At 43.6% G+C, this 17,930-nt stretch overlaps 1 long non-coding RNA gene across 2 annotated transcripts; it reads left to right on the plus strand.

The window, feature by feature from the left end:
* The first annotated feature begins 356 nt into the window (after positions 1 to 356).
* On the plus strand, positions 357 to 10,417 carry LOC141511774 (uncharacterized). 2 transcript variants are annotated; one of them, XR_012475398.1, is made up of 4 exons: positions 357 to 430; positions 6,523 to 6,605; positions 10,074 to 10,212; positions 10,330 to 10,385. It is a non-coding gene; the product is annotated as an uncharacterized LOC141511774 (long non-coding RNA). The 2 variants fall into 2 exon arrangements; XR_012475397.1 differs by having other exon boundaries at positions 10,074 to 10,417.
* Positions 10,418 to 17,930: the final 7,513 nt, after the last annotated feature.

Consider the following 17,930-nt stretch of genomic DNA (forward strand, 5'->3'; position numbering starts at 1 on the left):
TTAGGCAATTATTAAGTGTCTGAGGTTAGATATAAACTCAGGTTTTTCTAACTCCAGGGCCAGTGCTCTATCCATTGCACCACCTAGGTGCCCCTATCCACTAATTTTTATTAAGAGTGCCATAGATGAAGCCCTCAGGACCTTAAGCAAGTAGGCTTTGAAAAACCTATGATACTAAGAGACCCAACCAGGAAGGAACTGGAATAAACTTCAGGTTGACTTCACAAAGCTTGCCTAACTCTGGCTCTGGGTGTCATCCCTAAGGCTTAGAATGACATAACACCTCACATTGTTTCTATCATAAAGCCAATGAATTAGCTCAAAGAAAGGCAAAGAAGCCAAGACAACCACCTGATTAAAAAAAGAGAGAGAAACTGAACCAGACTAGGCTCTGCACAACCTCACGGGCTAATGGAGGCAAGACTGGGAGGCAAGTTTTTCTGATCCGCCTTTGTATTAGCGCTTCCCCTTGAGTAGTATTTCAATTTATCCTTCAAATTCTTGTTTGCTCATATTTGTTTGCTCTCTTGCCATTAGCTTCTTAGATGCTGGAGGGCAGAGCTCTCATCTTTTGCTTTTTTTTGTACATTCCTGCTTCATGTGGTGACCCCTTTATTTATAGATGAGGAAACTGAGGCCCACAAAGACAAGCCCATGACAAGAAATAGGACCAATTGAGTCCGAGGCAGTTTTTTTTTTTAAATTTAAATTTTGTTCAGTTTGGACTATTTCTTTCCCGTGATTATTGAGAGTGCTTCTCTTATAAACCATTACTGGGGGCAGCTAGTCTCTCAGTGGATAGAACACTGACCCTGGAGTCAGGAGGACCTGAATTCAAATTTGATTTCACTTAATAATTGCCTAGCTGTGTGACCTTGGCCAAGTCACTTCATGTTATTGCCTTAAATAAATAAAATTAAAAAAAAAACATTCCTATGTTTGGTTACTTCTCCATTGGGGTTAAGGCTCTCAGTCTTATAGACTTGTGCTAATTCTTACTAGAATGATCTTAGATGTGGGCCCTTTTTTCTATGTAAATATTTTATCGATGGTCTTTTTGAAATCCCAAGGCCTAAATCAGACTGTCTTCCGGGGTGGAATTGGAAGGGTCTACAAGGTCCTCCTCACTTCCCGGATACCCCCAGAGCCCCAGGAGCTGCCTTGGCAGCCGGTTGGCATTCCCAAACAGTGTTGGGTTGGTTCATACTTTAGAAGGATCTAGAAAGACGTGGGTGTGGGGAGGGGACTGAGAGAGGAAGATTGCCCCACTGCCAACCAGGCCATTGCCAGACAACTTGAGCAACATGAGTGACTCAATCGTCTTTCTGGGTTTTTTTTTCCTGAAGTATTTCAGTAAACATCCATCGGATGCACGTGGCTGGCATGTTTTGAATTCTAGGGCAAAGTGACCTCTAGTGGCCTTTCTTGGTAGTTTGGTTCCAGGAACTTCTGGAACAAGGGCGTTCCTGGGGCTGGTCAACAGGTCAGGGAGCCAACCCCAGAGGCCAGCGGTGGGGAGAGCCAGGGCTCACTGGACTGGAGGGCAGGGTCAGCCCTTGGGCGTGGGCTTGGTCCAAGGCAGGCCCAGCCTTCCATCTGGCCATGAAGCCCAGTTTGACCCAGATTCATTGCTATTAATTGGGGTGGGGTCTTCAGGAACCTGAGAAACCTCTGAAAAATGGCCTTGTGTGCTGAGTAGTTCAAAGAATGATAGAACTGGAAAGGACATCAGAGGGGGCTGCTGGGTGAAGCATCGGCTAGAGCACCAGCCCTGGAGGCAAGAAAATCGGAGTTCAAATCTTACCTTAGATTCTTACTAGTGGTGTGATCCTGGGCAAGTCACTTAACCCCAATTGTCTCCTCCCAAATAATAAAAGTAATACATACATATATATATATATATGTATATATATATATATATATATATATATATAGACACACAAAGAAAGGATGTTAGAGCTGGTCTAATCTAAACCCCATATTTTACAGAGAAGGAAACTGAGGCCCACTGAAAAACATGCCCTCTAACTCCAAGCCTATTGTTTGTTCTTCCCCATATACTCTAGAGAGCTAAGCTATTGGAAAATGAATAGAAACACCCTAGGATTTTCTGTAGTCCCAAGGACTAGAGATGACTCAGGCAAGACACGTGGGTAGGGTTAGGCAAGATTTGTGATGTAGGCATAAAGTTGGTCTCCAGGTCCTCCCTTTTGGGGTTTCTTCTTTCTTTTAGTATTTTTCAGACTCTATTTTCTGTCTTGCTTAGGCCCCGACTTGCTTCCAGTGCCTAATGTTCTTTTTTTCTTTTTTCTTTTTCTTTTTTGGCTTTTGCAAGGCAATGGGGTTAAGTGGCTTGCCCAAGGTCACACAGCTAGGTCATTATTAAGGGTCTGAGGTCAAATTTGAACTCAGGTCCTCCTGACTCCAGGGCCGGTGCTATATCCACTGTGCCACCTAGTGGTGTTCTTAACTGCTTCTTGGTCCCTCATGCCCTTCATCAATTAAGAGATGATCCAACGACTAAAACTTGGCATATTGTCAGTTTGGAAGGTGGAAAGAGGACTTCTCTGGGCTCCAGTTTCCTTGTCTATAAAAAGAGAGATTTGCACCAACTCACCATCGAAGCTGTGGATTTATTAACCTCTTTATAAAGTCACTTCCCCCTCCTGGGACCTCAGTTTCCCCAACTATAAAAGGAGGGATTTGGATCATTCTATTAAAAATAGCCTAAATAACTCCATTTTGCTTATCTTCCACCACTGAGGGAAGTTGTTTCAATTCCATGTAAATCATCTGAATTTGGAGATTTCACAAGCTTACTTCCCTTCCCAAATGTCACCCTACTTAAAGAATATCACAAGGCTACTCCTCTCCCTCCAGATCCCCTCCATCAGTAAGAAACCAGGTGGCTTAATCCTCACATCTTGTTTTTTACTCTCTCTAAATTGTATATTTACGGGCTAGAAGCCAAAATGCAGGACCTCTTGTGTTTCCAAGAGCGAGCCTGGGGATCTCATTTGTTTCTTCAACCGCAAGCCTAGCTAAATAAATCATTTGTCTGGATGAAACTTGATTTCTTTATTTCGGTGTGTGTAATAGGATTAAATGGCCTTTGAGATCCCTTCTAGCTCTGCATCTGTGATCCTATTATCCATTTTACAAGTCCTTCTCTCGGGGCCTCAGTTTCCTCATCTGTAAAATGAGGGATTTAGACTGGATGACTTCCAAGGGCTCGAATTCTATGTGATCTTCTCTAGCTAAATTTGGATCCTCTAACTTTGACTTTGCTATCGTCCAGTTGCTTGAATTTGGACTAGTGATTTCCCCGGCTCTGGGGAATTTCTTGCTTATTCAAAGAAAGCCTTGTATTCTCTTGGCAGTAATGCTGTTTGATGTTTTAGTTAATTACTTGAATGAATTGATAAACAGCATGTTTATTCAATTTTTAAGTGATAAAATGCTAGTGATACCAATAGCTGATGTGTTTGTTGACAGTGAGGGTTTAGAAAGATTTCAACAGGCTAGAATATTCGTTAAAACATCTAATAAGATGGACTTTAATAAGAGAAGTGAAAGTCCCACAAGGTGCCTCAGAAAATTAACTTCACAAGTTATTAAATTAACTTCACAAGTGCAGGATAGAAGCAGGGGGCTTAGACAATACAGTTAATCTGAAAAAGATAGAGGGGGTGTCTTAGTGGACTAAAGTTTGACAAGAGTCCGCAGGGTGATTTAAGGCAGCTGTGGGAAAGCTAAGGTGATCTTGGGCTGCCTTGAGTGGTGGAGGTATGCGTCCTGCCCCATACTGCGATATGCCACAACTGGAGTATGGCATTCAGCTTTTGGCCTCACGTTTTGGGAATTATAAGGACAAGTTGGAGATGATCAGAGGAGGGCATCAAGAATGGCCCAAGAATATCCCTTAGAAAGACTGGCTTGGGGCGGCTAGGTAGCGTAGTGGATAAAGCACCAACCTTGGAGTCAGGAGTACCTGGGTTCAAATCTGGTCTCAGACACTTAATAATTGCCTAGCTGTGTGGCCTTGGGCAAGCCACTTAACCCCATGTGCCTTGCAAAAAAAAAAACCAACTAAAAAAAAACCCCTCAAAACTAAAAACTAAAAAGACTGGCTTAAGGAACTGGGTATACAATATTTTAACTCAGAGAAGAGTGGTTTAGGTGAGACAATAGCTTTCTTTAGAGAACTAATGGATTCCTTGTGTAGAACAGAGCTTAAATTTATTCTGTTTAGCCAAACAGGGAAGAACCTGGATCAGTGGGTTAAAATTGCTGAGAGGTGGTTTTAGGTTGATGATAACTCCTTACCAATAAGAACGCGTCCAAAGTGCAATGGACTACCCCTTGGGGTCTTCAAGCAAAGACCAGATGGAGGGACTATTGGAGGGGAGATTTCTTTTCAGTAAAAGCTGTGCTAGATAACCTCTGGGGTCCTTGTGAGATTCTGCGTTCATTCCATCTCTGACAGTCTTTGATTCTCTGGATTTAATGTGTTAGCTCTTGCAGTGGTAATTGTTTTCAGAGGATTGTCTGGGGAAGGCGATGATAAGCCCCAAAGAATGAATCTGTAAAGGTTGAATTTCAACTACTAGAAATGCCCAAAGTCCATTTCTTTAATGCCAGATACACCTGTGCTGTTGGGAGAGACTGAAAGCAAAAAGAGAAGGGAATGGCACGAAATGGTGAGATCACATTCTGGAAGTAACAAACATGAGCCTGGACAAAAGATCTGCCCGAGAGACCAGAAAACGATGGGGGCTGTTTATATGGCAAGAATGAGCATTGCAGTGGCACCAGGAAATGTAAAAAACCAAGCAAACAACTGAGGGATGATTAGATCTTATATGGGAGGTTTGTGGAAAATGAAAACTTGGTAATAATTAACCTATTATCTGTGCTAATCATTTGATAGATATTATCTCATTTGGTTCTCACAACAACCCTGTTATTATTATTATCCCCATTTTACAGTTGAGGAAACTGAGGCAACCAGAGGTTAAGTGACTTGTTCAGGGTCTCACAGTTTGAAAGTGTCTGGGACTCGATTCAAACCTAGATCATCCTGATTCCAGGCCTAGGCTCTATTCACTGCATCGTCTAGCTGCCATCACTGGAAGGATAACTCATGTCACTGGGATCAGGACGAGATCATAAATTTGTGAAAGTATCAAAGGAGGGAGCTGTGATTGTGTGTGTGTGTGTGTGTGTGTGTGTGTGTGTGTGTGTGTAAGAACCTTGAAAGAGAGGGAGACAGACAGACACACACACACAGAGACAGAGACACTCCAGGTCAAAGCTCATCCCTAATCCACTCCCTTCTCTTAGGATATTCTGGCACTAAGATGACCTTCTGTGGGACTTGATCAACTACCAGATACTAATGTTTTTGTAATAATGTTTGTCCTTCATTCTCGAGGAAGACGGTGACATCAGGGAGGTGAGACCATGACAAGCATGGGAATTGGATTTGAGTTGAGGGTACTGTGCTGTCACCAGTCTCACTTTCTCCTCCAGAATCATCTGGGTCCAGTGGCCAGATAAGTACCAGGACGATGGTTCTGGATGCGAGGCATAAGGGTTAAGTGATTTGTCCAAGGTCACACAGCTAGTGTCAAGTGTCTAAGGCTGGATTCAGACTCCCATCCTCCTGCATCCAAGGTCAGTGCTCTATTTTCAGGTAGGGCACTGGCCTTGAAGTCAGGAGGACCTGTGTTTAAATCTGGTTTCAGACACTTGATACTCATTAGCTGGGTGACTTTGGGCAACTCACTTACCCTTGATTCCCTGGCACCCAGGGTTTCCTCAATATGAACGCCAAGCATTGGTGATACAAAGAAGTAAAGTAACCACTGTCCTCCAGGACTTTATAGTCATTATATTCCATAGAGGAGACATGACAGAACTACACGTTCTTGCACATATGTGTACAACTATGCCTATAAATGTGAATGTTTAAATATATATATTTATAGATGCAAAAGACAGAGGGTTTGCAAAACCTTTGTGTAATTTGAAGTCTAATAGCTCAAAATTATAGCTTTGGGCTGTTAGGTTTAAAATTGCACTAAAGCTTGTGGGGTCTCTGTAAATATACATGTATTAAATATACTTTTATCCATCCATCCATCCATGCACAATATGTCTATAGTTGAAGGAGACAGGGTTTCCAGGAGGGAGATGAGGAGGAAAGGCATTCCTGTCCCAGGGGAGAGTAAAGTCCCGGAGGTGGGAAATGGGATGCTTGAGGAACAGCAGTTAGGAGCTTAGCTTCCCTGGGGTTAGGGAACATGAAGGAAAGAAAACTGTAAGCAGGTGCCAGGGCAGGCAGGAACCTAGAGGAAACAGAGCTATGGGAAGGGGTATAAAGAGCTATAAAAAAGCTATAAAAAAACAGAGCTATAAAGAAGGGGTAAGATGCTCATTGTGAACCATTTAGGTTTGGTGTCTTCTCATTGGAAGAAGAGGTGAGGTAGAAAAGCTCCCTTTGGTCTTGTTGACTTCCAGATTTCTTCCTGATGAGCTCAGAGTTCCCCCTAGGAAAGTTCTGAACATTCTGATCCTGCCACAAACTAATTGGAATAATTAAGGTGAGCTGTGACCACATCATTCCTCAATCTCCTTCCATTCCAGGGTTACTTCCTTTTCAAGCTCCCCTTTTTGGGTGGTCTTCTCCCAAGAGAAGGGGAGACGGGGCTGGGGCTGTTTCCATGGGATCTGCCTGGCATCAGAGCAAGCTATCAAGGCTTTTAGCTAACTCTCTGTCACTAATGGTCTATGATTCAGCTTCATAATGGCTTTGTGTGTGGGGGAAGATGGGGAGACAGAGACAGAAAGAGAGACAGAGATACAGAGAGAGATGGGGGGGAGAGAGAGACAGAGAGAGACAGAGAGACAGAGAGAAAGAGACAGAGAGAGACAGAGACAGAGAGAGACAGAGAGAGACAGAGACAGAGAGAAAGACAGAGAGTGACACACAGAGAGAGAGCACGAGCGCTCTGGTCTATGGTTATGATCTTGTATCATTAACTAGTTATGTGACTGTGGACAAGTTAATAATAGGTCTTCGCTCTAGGGTCAGCTCAGGGGCCATTTCTTCCAACTCCTTCATTTTACAGATGAAGAAACTGAGGCTCAGGGAAGTCCAATGATCTACCTGAGGTCACAAAGGGAATAAAAATGAGAGCCAAGGACTCAGGTCATTGCACACCAAAGCCAGCGTTGTATCTGTGAGACCGTGGTCTGTCAGAAGCTATTTTCTATTTATTTTCTATTATCTAGGAAAGGGAACAGTATTCTCGACTATTATCTACTCTGCCTAACTTCGAGGGACATAGTAAAGGTTCCCAAGAGAGCATGTTTGTGGAAGCTCTTTGAACCCCGAGAGACTTTTATACACAGAAACTATTGTTAGTAGATGTGTGAAGGTCTGGGTTTTCTTGTTTTTTTTTTTTTTAGATTTTTGCCAGGCAATGCAGTTAAGTGGCTTGCCCAAGGTTATTAGGTAATTATTAAGTGTCTGAGGGCAGATTTGAACTCAGATCCTCCTGACTCCAGGGCCGGTGCTCTATCCACTGCGCCACCTAGCCTCCCCCTGACTTTATTCTTAGTTGGTCAGACAAGACGCTCTGGTCTCAACCTTTCTCTTGTGTTGTGCCATTAAAGTGGTTGGAGCCAAGGAACCCTTCCTCCTGCCCGGTGCCCACAACACGCCCAAGAGCAGTCATTCCGGCCTCCTTGCTTTCAGTGCTTTTTACCCATTCTCCCTTCCATCTAGAAAAGCTGACCTGTCTCTCTCTGCCTTACTCTCAACGAGTCCTAAAGGTGCAGCTCTGAACTCTTCTTCAGGAGGGTCGCCCAGAGCAATCCCACCTGTTTGTGCTTTCATTCATTATTTCCCCGGACTAGCTTGTCCTTGGTGATAACTTCTAAGGAGCTTTTTCTTTGTTTTCTGTATTGAAAGTCCTTTTTCACACTTGGCAGTGGATGTGCGTTAAATTGAACACAGGCATCCCCAATGTAGCCCATATGACAAAAGCAAAATCTCTCTCTCTGTCTCTGTCTGTCTGTCTGTCTGTCTCCCTCTCTCTTTGTCCTGTGTCTGTCTCTGTCTCTCCCTCTCTCCCTCCCCTGTTTCTTTTCTCTCTGTCTCTATCTCTCTCTTCCTCCCTCTCATCTGTCTATCAGTTTGTCTGTCTCTCTGTCTGTCTCTTTCTCTCTCCCCCCCCTTGTCCCCCCCCCCCCCCCGTCTCTGTCTCTCTGTCTTTCTCTTGCTCTCTCTGACCCTCTTTCTTTCTCCCTGTCTTGCTCTGTATCTGGCTCTGGCTCTGTCTTCCCCTCCTCCTTTGTCCTCTCTCTCAGCACTTAATTCTATTTGCAGAAAGCAGCACTGTATTAGAGAATGGGACAATGGTCGCCAGACCCTCACGTAGCTAGTTCTGGTCTTGCTTCATGAAGGTCCTTGGGGATCTTAATCAATAAAGGCATTTTCTTACTCTAGTTCAAAGAGTATGCCAACCCAGGGAGTAGCATCTTAGGTAGAAGAAAAGTAGTATCAAAAGATTTAATATTTAAGGGCTTCTGGCTGATTGACTGGAGGTCTGAATCAGAAGGGGCTGAGATAGACCCCAAGGCTCTGGGCTAAAAGAGCTGAAACATTTTGCTATTTGGGGAAAAGACCACAAAACAACTACAAGTCTTTGGAGAACTATCCAATGAGCAGTGCATTGGAGAGAACAGACCAGCAGGTGACTCATGAATTAAGAAATCAGATTGTACCTTACTGATATCACCAGACCAAGAGATGACTCCAGAATCTCCACGAGGAGCAGCAACTTTGGAATAGGATTCTAGCAGGGATGTAGACCAGAAGGTGAGGGTTTGATTCTCAAGTTTCCTACTTACTAGCTGTACAACTTTGGGTAAATCAATTAATTAAATTTTTTTTTTCTGAAATAACCTGCCTTCAGGCTCATCAGGAGAATATTAGTAAAGAGATGAATTCCTTCATGAAGTTTTCCTCATTTCATGCCCAACCTTCTCCTCCTACCCCCAAAGAAAGTATTTTTTCCATTCTTGAATTTTCTTCTGACATTTGGAATCTCTTTTTGGACTCCAAGCCCATCTTATTCGTGTTCATATAAATGCGCTCCCTAGGAGATTGTAACCCATCTGGGGTAGGAACGATGCCATTTTTCATCTGTTTTTGGTTCTAGGACCTATGATATTACTCTAGACAGGATAGGTATTTAACAAATTTCCTGTTGCAGATGTCCAGTAAAACAATTCCACGAGTATTTATTAGGTACTCACTATGTGCCAGACTGAACCAGACACTATGACTGTAAGTATAAAGAATTAGATAATCCCTTCTCTTGATGAATTTCCATGAAAGCCTTCTCCAGAATCAAGGAGCCTTAGACAAGGGAATAGAAGGAGCCCAAGATCCATAGCTTTGTGGTTCATCACCGATCTTGTCCCAGGAATCTCAGAAATCCTTCAGAATTCCCTCCCCTGGCATCATAGAGGTCTTTGAATCCAAATTCCCACTCCTAGACTTCCTCTGCTGCTTATTTACTTGTCTTACCCCTCCCTGGATGTAGAACCTTGTTGTAAGACTTACTAATGGTTGTCTTTCCTTCTCAAAGAAGACCACAGCATCTGGGAGGTGATGCCATGACAATCACGTGAATTGGATTTGAGTGTGTGTGGGGGGTTGTGCTAGGTCACCAGCCTCCCTTTCTCCTCCAGAGTCATCTGGATCCAGATATGAATGAGGATGAGTAGAGATGGTCCTGGCTGTGAGACAATCAGGGTGAAGTGACTTGCCCGTGGTCATACAGCTAATAAATGTCTGAGGCTGGATTTGGATTCCTGTCCTTCTGACTCCAAGGCCGCTATCCACTGCGCCAACTCGCTGCCCTTGTTGTAAACTTTGGCTAAATAAGTCTGGTGGATGCTGTCCCAAGCCATCCCTTGCTGCACGCTAGTCTAGACCTGTGGCTGTCCTTGGGTTCTGCTCCCATCGCCTGACACCTGGTCCTTACTCACTTCCGCAGATTTGCCTGGACATCTGCTCCTGGCCTCTCATGGGCTGACCCCCTCCTGTTCCATCTGGATCCTTGGTTATGACAGTCTGTCTATCCCTCCAGGACATGATGGAGACAGATTAGCCACAAGAGGAACTCAGTATCTAAGGTTATTTCTTTGGCTTGCATTTAAAGATATTGCAAAACCATGCCCTCTCCTTAGTTCCTGTTTAAACATGTTTGAATGTTGAATGCAGACTTTTTTTCATTTTATGCTTAATAAAAGAACACAGGGATTTCTACTCAACACATAAACAACACATGGACATTCTACAATGTGGGCAAAGCAAGTTGAAAGAAGTTTGTAAGTGATTTCCTTCCATGCCTAAATTATCATAAACACTTGTTCCCTTGGCTACAAATCATGGCTTCATTTCTTCCCTCTCCAGCTGCAGCAAAATCCCACCAGAGAATCAGATTTACAGCTGTGGCTATTCAAACCCCAAACAAAAGAAATCCGTGCTCCAACTACCAGTGAAATGTAGAAGCTGGAATTTTTAGAAGAGACGTGTGTGTGTGTGTGTGTGTGTGTATCTAAATGGTCTGATAAATTCAACTCCTGAACTGACATCTATTGAATTAGTGAGCATAATTAATTGACTAATTAATAAATTACCACTCCTCTAGGAGAGGAAAAGAGTCCTGAAGACGACCATGCCTGGTTTTGTGTGAGTGATTGGGTTATGTTCCTGGAGAAGACTGAGGTGGAACATAACCGATTTCTTCAAATATTTGGAGAGGTTGATGTCTTTTGATTGAGTCATTTTAGTGGTGACCCCATTTGGGGTTTTCTTGGCAAAGACACTGGAGCGGTTTGCCTTTTCCTTCTCCAGTTCATGTTATAGATCAGGAAACTGAGGTAAAGAGGGTGACATGACTTGCCCGGGGTCACACCACTAGTAAAATGAAGCTGGATTTGAATTTGCATCTTCCGGACTCCAGAAATGATGTCTCATCATCTGGCTGTCCCTATTTCAAAAGTTCATACACATGAAAGGCTCCTAGTAGCATAAATTTAAAGTTAGAAGAGTTTAGAGGCTTGTCATCAACTCTCACCACTCATTTAACAGATCAAAAAGCCGGGCACAGAAATCTCACATGGGTTGTTCGAGATCACAAAGCAGCCAAGAATAACGTATGATGTAGGAAGACCTCAGGAGTCTCTAGGACTATTCCCAGTCTCTTAAACAAAGACATATTTGAGATGGGATTTGAACTCCGGTCTCCAGCCTCCAAGTTTGATGCCTTCTTCTCTATTGCTATGCTGCCTTTCTATGAGACCTTCTCTGTTTAGACCCAGAAGAGCCCTGGAGAGAAGATGAACAGAAGCTGGTTTTGGCTTCTGAGTAAACATGCTTTGGGTCCAGATCTTTGGTTAACACTGATGGATGCTGAGAACTTCTAGGAGAGGATCTCTGTTTCACTAAGGCAGGTCAGCACCCTTTCTGCAAGGCAAAGTCTTGGAGAACTGCCCAGAATAGTGAAGGTCCAGTGACTTGTCCAGGATCACACAGACTTGTATGTATCAGAGATGGGAAATGAACCCAGGACTTTAGAGTCTTCTCTATCCTGCTGCTTCAATAGTCAAAGAATGGAGGTGGTGGCTTCTCCATGCTGAGGGCTTCAAACAAAGAGGATATCTGTTTAGATAGAGGTGGGAATCTCTAGTTTCCAAGATCCTTGCCAATGTAGACATTTTGAAGGGCCTATTTAGCATATGACTATTTAATACATGCTCAATTGACTATTGATTACTATATATAAATACTATTAGTGCTGGGAGAAACATAAAGTTTATTTTTTTACATTTCATTTTTTCTCAATAATAGAGCCACAGTTTAGATAAAACAGGTCCTTGCCTTTGTGGAGTCTTGCAGGAGAAGTTTATGTCTTGTTCACATCACCATAACTTAAAATCATTCTCAATATATAAACTAGAGGGGCAGTGGCATTAGCATTGAGATGTTGGGCATAGTTAAGTATTCCACAGGTGAAGAAGGGACAGAAGCCATTCCTGGCATCCGGAAGCAAAGGAAGAGAGTTCAGAGGATACAAGGGAGGTCAACAGGGGAGAGTGAGTCCTCCAAAGCCGACCAGAGGGGAACAATAGGAGATAAGGCTGGAAGGGGGAAATGGGTGCCCAGGTGTGGAAGGTTGAGTTGACAGACTGAACACGCCATAGAGAGGCATTGGGTTTTTGAGCAGAGGAATTTATGTATGAGACATATTAATCTTGCTGCAGATTTGACTGGCGAGGGGAGGGAGTCAATGTAGGAAAAACTTTAGACATAGACCAACATGAGTTCGAGTAGTTAATAATGGCATCCTGTACTGGAATGTACCATTTTCTAGAAGGAGGAAGGGATCAATCAATCATTCCACAAGTCAGTATTAAGTACCTACTATCTTCCAGGTACTAGGCCTCAGGGTTACAAAGACAAACTAAAAGGATCTTATTTTCTGTCAGAAGTAGAATCCATAGTCTGGTGAATCAATAATACTGTTTCAAACTGGCGCCTTGGGCAGAAATGTCCACCGTTCCAAAACCAGGGGTCCCCCAAGCTTCTAGGAAACACCTGTGACTTTTTCTTCCTAGGATTTGAGTCTTGGTGGACACCTGCTATCTACTTCCATCATTTACTCTTTTATGGAAGTTCACAGGCATGTAAAACTACAAAGGGCTGAGAGTTTTGGAGTTAATCAATCTGGGTTAGGATCCTTAGGGTCCTCCATCTCTCTGGACTCCTATTTCCTTCTCTGTAAAATGAGGAGGGGTTGGACCAGGTGGCCTCTGAGGTTCCTTCTGGTCCCAGGTCCCAATACTCCATGAGCTTTAACACCTTTGAACACCAGATGGTGGTAGAAAAGTCCCACAGAGGAAAGAAATAAAATCAGAAGACATTTAAAGTCTGGGAAAGTTTCAGTTGGGAGTGACAGGATTCTGAGTCATTCTATTATGAAATAACCTGGAAGATAATTCATTGAGCCATGTATAATCAGATATGAGAACCAGCCCATGGAATTCCCAGCACCACATGCCTTTCAAAATGAAGATAAAAAAAATCCAATTTTCCCCCACTCATCTAAAGGTCTATGGAAAGGTCTGACTTGCTTCTGCCAGGGATGGATTTCCTTAGGGCATCTTGTCAGAAGGGGGCACCCTCGGATAGCACTTTGGGCTGGGTTTCATTAGCTGACAACAAAGATGTCAGAATTCTGCTCCCAGTGCTTCTCAGGAAGCCATGGGACAGAAAGGGATTAGGTTTCCTCGATGCAGAATTTTTCCTTGGCTCAAATCTCACTGCCTGCAGGGTGTCTTCCCCAGTACCTCCACTGTCCAGGGCCCTTCCTTCCTCAGATTTCCTTCCATCTGCACTAAGTCTTGGAGCTCTTCCATCGGGATGGGAGATTCTCAAGGGCAGGGGCTATCTGAAGACGCTTTTGCCTTTCATTGTAGGACTTAACACAGTTTAATGACTCGCTGTCGGCCCAATGACATCTCAGAGGGAAACAACATCACCAGCATCATAGCAAAGAAGTGGAAGAGCCTTTGGGGTCTTCTCCAAACTCCCTCATTTGGCGGACGAGGCCAGAAGAGAAAGGGGCTTGCCCCAAGGGTGCCCCAGTATTAGTAGCAAGTCATCTTGATGCCCTTTAATTCTCTAATCAGTTCACTTGTCATTTGATTGAAGTCAGCCAGGACTGGATTGTAGAGAAGGTCCTGTTCTGGAAGCTATTCCAGATACAAAAAACTGCAAACTGTCAATCAGACAACCCACCCAAGGGTGATGGTCCAGGACTAGAGTCAGCATCCAGGTACAATGCAAATACTACCAGTCTGAGATTCAGGCTGCTTCTTCCACTGACTATCTACCTGCAGGACCTTGTGGAATCTTTTGGCTTTGCCGGGTCCTTTTCCTCATGGAGTAAATGAGGCAGCTGGGCTGGGGACCTCCCGGGTCCCTCCTAGCTCCATGGTGCCCTGTGTGTCATGTGATTGGGGGACTTTTTTATAATGCCACCTGCTGCTCCAGGATCAGGGTTTTGGCTTACAGATGACATTTCTTTAGAAATCAATTTGGTCTTTGAGGAAAGGACCTCAATCCGGGGCAACAGAAGATTAAATTCCATTCCTCAGTGGGTCTCTTTGTATTACTGTCTTTTCTAGATATCTTTGTCATAGCTTCTTAGGGTCTCTTCTGTTCCCCATCCTGTGCAGAGGAGTGAATCCAAGCCCAGTGTCCTCTATCCTGTTTAGGGATGATGATAAATAATATAAATAAATAAAGCACTCTAAGATTTGCAAAGTATTTTACGAATATGTCATTTTATTCCTACAACAATCTTGGAAGGTTGGGAGTTATCATTGCTCTCATTTTATAGATGAGGAAACTGAATCAAGCGGCTGGTGACTTGCTTAAGGTAACACAGCTGCAAATTGTCCACAATTGAATTCAGGTCTATGATTCTAGATTCAACACTCCAGCTACTCCAGAACGATTGAAGTCAAGAAGACGCGGATCTAAGCTTCCCCTCTGACACATGCTTGCCCTCACTGCTTCGGTCTCTCTAAGACAAAATTATAGAGCAGTCTAGAAACTGAGGATATGAAGCAAAAACCAAAGGGAGCTGAGTCCTCTTGATGCCCTTTTGATGCTGCTTTTCCCGGGAGTCAGGGAAAAGTATAGTTAATGAATGATTTAGAGTAAATGACGAGCGAAGGATCGCAGAGAAGAAATGACATGAAAGATGTCATCGGAGAGCTATATATCTGGAAAAGATGGTGGGGCCGAGCCCAAGGGGATGACCAGTGGATGGCCGTGACAAAGTCCATCAAAGGTTTGGTTGGAGTCCTTGTACAGGTTTATGGAAGGACATAGTGATGCTAATGATGCAGGATGGGAAGACGTGGATTGGATATAGCCTGAACTGTTGAAGAAGTAGCCATGTCAAGATGAGAAAAGATCCATTGAAGGCCCGAAGCCTTGAAAGCAGAATCCTATTCAAAATGAAATATTACATTTTGAGCATAATAATAAACGTAACAGAAACAATTCTAGCAAGTTCCTGTATGTCTGAGATGCAGGAACAAAGGCATGAAAGTCAATTTTTTTCCTGCCTTATCTTCCAAATATTTAAAATATTCAAGATGAGTAGAGATGCACATTTTGCTTAACTCCCAGTAGCTTCATCCTACCTTCTTGCCTAAAAGAAGACTAGTCTCCTGTAGAAGAGACCTATTTGATCCTATTTTAGTTTCTGACTTGCACATTTTTTCCTCCATTAATCTTTCACATAGAACAGATGCTTTGGGTGCAGAGTTTTTTGTTTTTTTTTTTTTTTGGCCAGAAGAATGTCCAAAATATGTGGGTGTGCTTTTGGCTAAAGGTTTGCCCGAATGCAGATTTCCAGTGCAAACATGGGAAAATATATTCCCTTTAATAAAATATGCACATTGAGCACCGACCTCATTTTTTTTTTTAAATAGGGACTCCCAGCAATGGGGGGAGAACATGTAGGAAAACCTCACATTTGTGAGAAATGTGGAACTGACAAAAAAAAAAGAAAAGAAAAAGTGTTCCTTTGTATCCTCTGCTGATGGAGCTAGGCTAACAGAATTCCCCGGGGAAGTGAGATCATGGGATTGCAGGCATCATTGAGGACAGTCATGTTTCTGGAAGAGAAAAAAATATCCCACAGAACTGAAAATGGAGAATTTGAAATTGTGAACTGGTTTCGTTTGGAGAACCTGACCCCTTCCATAGAGACAGCAGATCCCACTGTACCAGAGAGATCTGGGGGGCAACATAGACACGTTGGCAAACAAATGGAATTTTCCTTGTGTCTCTGACTGGCAAGATCAAAAATGAAGAAAACACAGGTGAGGGAAGTATCTGCTGGCCTCTGATGACATCTACCCAGGAAAGAGCCCTATGCAAAATATTCTTTAGAAACAAGTTATGAAAAAAATGAAATGGTGAACTCTTTTCATGTCCTGGAGGCTACTCCCATGTTTTAGAAAGTCATCAGATGCCTCATAAGTAAAAAGTTATTTCATTTGGCTCCTTCCCTTCTTGCCTTCTCCCCTTCTCCTCTCCCTCTCCTTTCCTTCCCTTCTCCAGTCCTCCCATTCCTGGAACAAACTGGTCTGTTTTCTACCTTCCACATCCAGTTGTTGGAATGACTTCTTCCCTTTAAGATCAGATACAGGCCACCCCTCCTTCATGAATCATGTCAGCTGAGAAGAATTCCTTCATCTCTAAATTTCTTAAAACAATTGGTTTGTACATTTCCTTTGCATCTGGATTGCAATGTAGGTTTTTGTTCAGGTCTTTCTTCTTCCCTCTCCCCTCGTTTGATTATGAATGATTTGATTATGGGGAAAGAACTTCATATTTGGATCCCCAGAGCTTACTAACATGAGGGGATCCCTCTAGGGGCCTAATACAGCTTTGTTGGATTGGATTAACTTCAATAGAACGAGGAATAGAACTAATCCTTGCATCAGAGGCCCCTTTCTGACACAAAGGGTCTGGAGATGCTTTGGAGATCTCTCATCTACCTAACGTACCCCCTCCCCATCTCCTCCTAGGTAAAAAGTTGGAACCTCAAATATCTGCAACTCTGCCAAGGGCTGCCCCACCTTCCCTTCTGACCAGCCAATCAAGCAACAAGAAGAGACAAAAGGGAAGCAGTCGAGCCCGGGAGTTAGAGTTTGTATTTATTCTTGGATATAATAATAGGGAACTACTGGAGTTCACTGAGCAGGAGAATAGTATAGTCAGACCTAAGTTTCAGGAAACATCACTTTGATAACTGAGTAGTTGAAATAGGAGACTTGAGGCAGGGAGATCAATCGATGGACTATTGCAATAGTCCCTGGCGAGAGGTGTCGGCCCATAAGTGATTAGTAGGCATTTACTGTGTTAAGTGATGGGGGTATAAAGAATGACAAAAGATAGTCTAATAGCTAGATAAAAACCAAGAGGTACATGGGATAGATTAGAGATGATCAACAGAGCTTTGGGCAGAGGCTATATGATTGGCTGGAAGGGGCCAGATGAACCAGATGCTATGAAGGTGGAAAGGAAAAGATGTTACCTGATTAGTTAAAGGGTAAGTAAGAGTGAGGTGCCTGAGGACCAGAAAGATGGTGCTGCCTTCCACAAAAATCTGGGAGATTGGAAGAGGGGTAGGTTCTTTGCGAAAAGGCAAGGAAGTATATTTTAGACATGTCCATGGGCCGTCCGACTTTACAAAACACAGATGGTGATGCTGGACTGGAGCTCAGGAGAGGGACTTAGGCTTAGCACATACACATCTGCGAACATCTGCGTGGAGATGGGTAATGGAACCCATGGGAGCTGATGAAACCATTGAGGGAGAGAGAAGAGGAAGCCCTTAAACTTTATAAAACAAACCCTTTCTGGAGTAAGGAAAGGACTTCTTTTCAGGTCCATAAAAGGGAAAGACACCCCTCCTCCCATCTCTAATCTATCACCCTCCGGCCTCCACCCCCCACCCTGGGACTTGACCAGTCTTGGTGACTTAGACTAAGGAGAAGGCTGGGCCTTGTTGCTCTCACCCTCACAGCTGTCCTCTCTTGATAGGCCCCCCACTCCAAATCCGGAGTCCCTGGGCTCTGCTCCTAACAGGCATCATGGGTCCTTTATGCCGCAGCTACCGCTCCTTCAGTCTAGCCTGTTTCCAAAGGCCTGGCTGCTCTCCAGAGGACGATGCCAAGTACTGAGTTGCTGGACAGTGGAAGGATTATCCCGGAGCCTCAGTTGACAGTTTTATAGGTCTTTCCTGCCTCTCGGGTATGGA

Source organism: Macrotis lagotis, chromosome 2 (genome assembly GCF_037893015.1).
Source record: "Macrotis lagotis isolate mMagLag1 chromosome 2, bilby.v1.9.chrom.fasta, whole genome shotgun sequence".
Classification (NCBI taxonomy): domain Eukaryota; kingdom Metazoa; phylum Chordata; class Mammalia; order Peramelemorphia; family Peramelidae; genus Macrotis; species Macrotis lagotis.